Genomic DNA, 7,186 nt, shown 5'->3' with positions numbered 1-7,186 from the left:
CAAGCCCAACCCTGACAATTCGGTAACCAACCCGGCTCGGGCAAATGGTTAACCAAGCCGGCCGGGCAAATCGCTAACCGGCCCGGCAGTCCCGACAATTCGACAATCAACCCGCTGAGGACAAACCCTTCGCCCTCAATAACAACTAGTTCTTGCCCCGCCGTCAAAATGTCCCGGCCGATGTTCATCAGAAACTCCTTGCTGGCCCATGGGCCCCCCTCCATACCTTAAGAGAGTCATAGTTACTCCCGCCGTTTACCCGCGCCGCACTGAATTTCGTCAAGTTGGGTCTGGCAAGCCGCTAACCCGGCCGGCCGGGCCTGACAACGCTCTAGAAACCCGGAACAGGCAGTTTCGTGAACCAACCGCGCACGCTCCTGACAATGCGTTAGCCAACCCTGCTCGGGCAAATCGTTAATCAAGCCCAACCCTGAAACTGCGTTAACCAACCCGGCCATGGCAATTCATTAACCAACCCGGCCCGGGCAAATGGTTAACCAAGCCCAACCCTGACAATTCGTTAACCAACCCGGCCCGGGCAAATGGTTAACCAAGCCGGCCGGGCAAATCGGTAACCGGCCCGGCAGCCCCGACTATTCGACAATCAACCAGCTGAGGACAAACCCTTCGCCCTCAATAACAACTAGTTCTTGACCCGCCGTCAAAATGTCCCGGCCGATGTTCATCAGAAACTCCTTGCTGGCCCATGGGCCCCCCCTCCTTACCTTAAGAGAGTCATAGTTACTCCCGCCGTTTACCCGCGCCGCACTGAATTTCGTCAAGTTGGGTCTGGCAACCTGCTAACCCGGCCGGCCGGGCCTGACAACGCTCTAGAAACCCGGAACAGGCAGTTTCGTGAACCAACCGCGCACGCTCCTGACAATGCGTTCACCCACCCTGCTCGGGCAAATCGTTAACCAAGCCCAACCCTGACAATGCGTTAATCAACCCGGCCATGGCAATTCATTAACCAACCCGGCTCGGGCAAATGGTGAACCAAGCCCAACCCTGACAATTCGGTAACCAACCCGGCTCGGGCAAATGGTTAACCAAGCCGGCCGGGCAAATCGTTAACCGGCCCGGCAGTCCCGACAATTCGACAATCAACCCGCTGAGGACAAACCCTTCGCCCTCAATAACAACTAGTTCTTGCCCCGCCGTCAAAATGTCCCGGCCGATGTTCATCAGAAACTCCTTGCTGGCCCATGGGCCCCCCTCCATACCTTAAGAGAGTCATAGTTACTCCCGCCGTTTACCCGCGCCGCACTGAATTTCGTCAAGTTGGGTCTGGCAAGCCGCTAACCCGGCCGGCCGGGCCTGACAACGCTCTAGAAACCCGGAACAGGCAGTTTCGTGAACCAACCGCGCACGCTCCTGACAATGCGTTAGCCAACCCTGCTCGGGCAAATCGTTAATCAAGCCCAACCCTGAAACTGCGTTAACCAACCCGGCCATGGCAATTCATTAACCAACCCGGCCCGGGCAAATGGTTAACCAAGCCCAACCCTGACAATTCGTTAACCAACCCGGCCCGGGCAAATGGTTAACCAAGCCGGCCGGGCAAATCGGTAACCGGCCCGGCAGCCCCGACTATTCGACAATCAACCAGCTGAGGACAAACCCTTCACCCTCAATAACAACTACGTCTTGCCCCGCCGTCAAAATGTCCCGGCCGATGTTCATCAGAAACTCCTTGCTGGCCCATGGGCCCCCCCTCCTTACCCTTAAGAGAGTCATAGTTACTCCCGCCGTTTACCCGCGCCGCACTGAATTTCGTCAAGTTGGGTCTGGCAAGCCGCTAACCCGGCCGGCCGGGCCTGACAACGCTCTAGAAACCCGGAACAGGCAGTTTCGTGAACCAACCGCGCACGCTCCTGACAATGCGTTAGCCAACCCTGCTCGGGCAAATCGTTAATCAAGCCCAACCCTGAAACTGCGTTAACCAACCCGGCCATGGCAATTCATTAACCAACCCGGCTCGGACAAATGGTTAACCAAGCCCAACCCTGACAATTCGGTAACCAACCCGGCTCGGGCAAATGGTTAACCAAGCCGGCCGGGCAAATCGCTAACCGGCCCGGCAGTCCCGACAATTCGACAATCAACCCGCTGAGGACAAACCCTTCGCCCTCAATAACAACTAGTTCTTGCCCCGCCGTCAAAATGTCCCGGCCGATGTTCATCAGAAACTCCTTGCTGGCCCATGGGCCCCCCCTCCTTACCTTAAGAGAGTCATAGTTACTCCCGCCGTTTACCCGCGCCGCACTGAATTTCGTCAAGTTGGGTCTGGCAAGCCGCTAACCCGGCCGGCCGGGCCTGACAACGCTCTAGAAACCCGGAACAGGCAGTTTCGTGAACCAACCGCGCACGCTCCTGACAATGCGTTAGCCAACCCTGCTCGGGCAAATCGTTAATCAAGCCCAACCCTGAAACTGCGTTAACCAACCCGGCCATGGCAATTCATTAACCAACCCGGCCCGGGCAAATGGTTAACCAAGCCCAACCCTGACAATTCGTTAACCAACCCGGCTCGGGCAAATGGTTAACCAAGCCGGCCGGGCAAATCGGTAACCGGCCCGGCAGTCCCGACAATTCGACAATCAACCAGCTGAGGACAAACCCTTCGCCCTCAATAACAACTAGTTCTTGACCCGCCGTCAAAATGTCCCGGCCGATGTTCATCAGAAACTCCTTGCTGGCCCATGGGCCCCCCCTCCTTACCTTAAGAGAGTCATAGTTACTCCCGCCGTTTACCCGCGCCGCACTGAATTTCGTCAAGTTGGGTCTGGCAACCTGCTAACCCGGCCGGCCGGGCCTGACAACGCTCTAGAAACCCGGAACAGGCAGTTTCGTGAACCAACCGCGCACGCTCCTGACAATGCGTTCACCCACCCTGCTCGGGCAAATCGTTAACCAAGCCCAACCCTGACAATGCGTTAATCAACCCGGCCATGGCAATTCATTAACCAACCCGGCTCGGGCAAATGGTGAACCAAGCCCAACCCTGACAATTCGGTAACCAACCCGGCTCGGGCAAATGGTTAACCAAGCCGGCCGGGCAAATCGTTAACCGGCCCGGCAGTCCCGACAATTCGACAATCAACCCGCTGAGGACAAACCCTTCGCCCTCAATAACAACTAGTTCTTGCCCCGCCGTCAAAATGTCCCGGCCGATGTTCATCAGAAACTCCTTGCTGGCCCATGGGCCCCCCTCCATACCTTAAGAGAGTCATAGTTACTCCCGCCGTTTACCCGCGCCGCACTGAATTTCGTCAAGTTGGGTCTGGCAAGCCGCTAACCCGGCCGGCCGGGCCTGACAACGCTCTAGAAACCCGGAACAGGCAGTTTCGTGAACCAACCGCGCACGCTCCTGACAATGCGTTAGCCAACCCTGCTCGGGCAAATCGTTAATCAAGCCCAACCCTGAAACTGCGTTAACCAACCCGGCCATGGCAATTCATTAACCAACCCGGCTCGGACAAATGGTTAACCAAGCCCAACCCTGACAATTCGGTAACCAACCCGGCTCGGGCAAATGGTTAACCAAGCCGGCCGGGCAAATCGCTAACCGGCCCGGCAGTCCCGACAATTCGACAATCAACCAGCTGAGGACAAACCCTTCGCCCTCAATAACAACTAGTTCTTGCCCCGCCGTCAAAATGTCCCGGCCGATGTTCATCAGAAACTCCTTGCTGGCCCATGGGCCCCCCTCCATCCTTAAGAGAGTCATAGTTACTCCGGCCGTTTACCCGCGCCGCACTGAATTTCGTCAAGTTGGGTCTGGCAAGCCGCTAACCCGGCCGGCCGGGCCTGACAACGCTCTAGAAACCCGGAACAGGCAGTTTCGTGAACCAACCGCGCACGCTCCTGACAATGCGTTCACCCACCCTGCTCGGGCAAATCGTTAACCAAGCCCAACCCTGACAATGCGTTAATCAACCCGGCCATGGCAATTCATTAACCAACCCGGCTCGGGCAAATGGTGAACCAAGCCCAACCCTGACAATTCGGTAACCAACCCGGCTCGGGCAAATGGTTAACCAAGCCGGCCGGGCAAATCGTTAACCGGCCCGGCAGTCCCGACAATTCGACAATCAACCCGCTGAGGACAAACCCTTCGCCCTCAATAACAACTAGTTCTTGCCCCGCCGTCAAAATGTCCCGGCCGATGTTCATCAGAAACTCCTTGCTGGCCCATGGGCCCCCCTCCATACCTTAAGAGAGTCATAGTTACTCCCGCCGTTTACCCGCGCCGCACTGAATTTCGTCAAGTTGGGTCTGGCAAGCCGCTAACCCGGCCGGCCGGGCCTGACAACGCTCTAGAAACCCGGAACAGGCAGTTTCGTGAACCAACCGCGCACGCTCCTGACAATGCGTTAGCCAACCCTGCTCGGGCAAATCGTTAATCAAGCCCAACCCTGAAACTGCGTTAACCAACCCGGCCATGGCAATTCATTAACCAACCCGGCCCGGGCAAATGGTTAACCAAGCCCAACCCTGACAATTCGTTAACCAACCCGGCCCGGGCAAATGGTTAACCAAGCCGGCCGGGCAAATCGGTAACCGGCCCGGCAGCCCCGACTATTCGACAATCAACCAGCTGAGGACAAACCCTTCACCCTCAATAACAACTACGTCTTGCCCCGCCGTCAAAATGTCCCGGCCGATGTTCATCAGAAACTCCTTGCTGGCCCATGGGCCCCCCCTCCTTACCCTTAAGAGAGTCATAGTTACTCCCGCCGTTTACCCGCGCCGCACTGAATTTCGTCAAGTTGGGTCTGGCAAGCCGCTAACCCGGCCGGCCGGGCCTGACAACGCTCTAGAAACCCGGAACAGGCAGTTTCGTGAACCAACCGCGCACGCTCCTGACAATGCGTTAGCCAACCCTGCTCGGGCAAATCGTTAATCAAGCCCAACCCTGAAACTGCGTTAACCAACCCGGCCATGGCAATTCATTAACCAACCCGGCTCGGACAAATGGTTAACCAAGCCCAACCCTGACAATTCGGTAACCAACCCGGCTCGGGCAAATGGTTAACCAAGCCGGCCGGGCAAATCGCTAACCGGCCCGGCAGTCCCGACAATTCGACAATCAACCCGCTGAGGACAAACCCTTCGCCCTCAATAACAACTAGTTCTTGCCCCGCCGTCAAAATGTCCCGGCCGATGTTCATCAGAAACTCCTTGCTGGCCCATGGGCCCCCCCTCCTTACCTTAAGAGAGTCATAGTTACTCCCGCCGTTTACCCGCGCCGCACTGAATTTCGTCAAGTTGGGTCTGGCAAGCCGCTAACCCGGCCGGCCGGGCCTGACAACGCTCTAGAAACCCGGAACAGGCAGTTTCGTGAACCAACCGCGCACGCTCCTGACAATGCGTTAGCCAACCCTGCTCGGGCAAATCGTTAATCAAGCCCAACCCTGAAACTGCGTTAACCAACCCGGCCATGGCAATTCATTAACCAACCCGGCCCGGGCAAATGGTTAACCAAGCCCAACCCTGACAATTCGTTAACCAACCCGGCTCGGGCAAATGGTTAACCAAGCCGGCCGGGCAAATCGGTAACCGGCCCGGCAGTCCCGACAATTCGACAATCAACCAGCTGAGGACAAACCCTTCGCCCTCAATAACAACTAGTTCTTGACCCGCCGTCAAAATGTCCCGGCCGATGTTCATCAGAAACTCCTTGCTGGCCCATGGGCCCCCCCTCCTTACCTTAAGAGAGTCATAGTTACTCCCGCCGTTTACCCGCGCCGCACTGAATTTCGTCAAGTTGGGTCTGGCAACCTGCTAACCCGGCCGGCCGGGCCTGACAACGCTCTAGAAACCCGGAACAGGCAGTTTCGTGAACCAACCGCGCACGCTCCTGACAATGCGTTCACCCACCCTGCTCGGGCAAATCGTTAACCAAGCCCAACCCTGACAATGCGTTAATCAACCCGGCCATGGCAATTCATTAACCAACCCGGCTCGGGCAAATGGTGAACCAAGCCCAACCCTGACAATTCGGTAACCAACCCGGCTCGGGCAAATGGTTAACCAAGCCGGCCGGGCAAATCGTTAACCGGCCCGGCAGTCCCGACAATTCGACAATCAACCCGCTGAGGACAAACCCTTCGCCCTCAATAACAACTAGTTCTTGCCCCGCCGTCAAAATGTCCCGGCCGATGTTCATCAGAAACTCCTTGCTGGCCCATGGGCCCCCCTCCATACCTTAAGAGAGTCATAGTTACTCCCGCCGTTTACCCGCGCCGCACTGAATTTCGTCAAGTTGGGTCTGGCAAGCCGCTAACCCGGCCGGCCGGGCCTGACAACGCTCTAGAAACCCGGAACAGGCAGTTTCGTGAACCAACCGCGCACGCTCCTGACAATGCGTTAGCCAACCCTGCTCGGGCAAATCGTTAATCAAGCCCAACCCTGAAACTGCGTTAACCAACCCGGCCATGGCAATTCATTAACCAACCCGGCTCGGACAAATGGTTAACCAAGCCCAACCCTGACAATTCGGTAACCAACCCGGCTCGGGCAAATGGTTAACCAAGCCGGCCGGGCAAATCGCTAACCGGCCCGGCAGTCCCGACAATTCGACAATCAACCAGCTGAGGACAAACCCTTCGCCCTCAATAACAACTAGTTCTTGCCCCGCCGTCAAAATGTCCCGGCCGATGTTCATCAGAAACTCCTTGCTGGCCCATGGGCCCCCCTCCATCCTTAAGAGAGTCATAGTTACTCCGGCCGTTTACCCGCGCCGCACTGAATTTCGTCAAGTTGGGTCTGGCAAGCCGCTAACCCGGCCGGCCGGGCCTGACAACGCTCTAGAAACCCGGAACAGGCAGTTTCGTGAACCAACCGCGCACGCTCCTGACAATGCGTTAGCCAACCCTGCTCGGGCAAATCGTTAATCAAGCCCAACCCTGAAACTGCGTTAACCAACCCGGCCATGGCAATTCATTAACCAACCCGGCTCGGACAAATGGTTAACCAAGCCCAACCCTGACAATTCGGTAACCAACCCGGCTCGGGCAAATGGTTAACCAAGCCGGCCGGGCAAATCGCTAACCGGCCCGGCAGTCCCGACAATTCGACAATCAACCAGCTGAGGACAAACCCTTCGCCCTCAATAACAACTAGTTCTTGCCCCGCCGTCAAAATGTCCCGGCCGATGTTCATCAGAAACTCCTTGCTGGCC

Source organism: Mobula birostris, unplaced genomic scaffold, assembly GCF_030028105.1.
Source record: "Mobula birostris isolate sMobBir1 unplaced genomic scaffold, sMobBir1.hap1 scaffold_502, whole genome shotgun sequence".
Taxonomy (NCBI): Eukaryota; Metazoa; Chordata; class Chondrichthyes; order Myliobatiformes; family Myliobatidae; genus Mobula; species Mobula birostris.
This window is presented reverse-complemented; position numbering follows the sequence as displayed.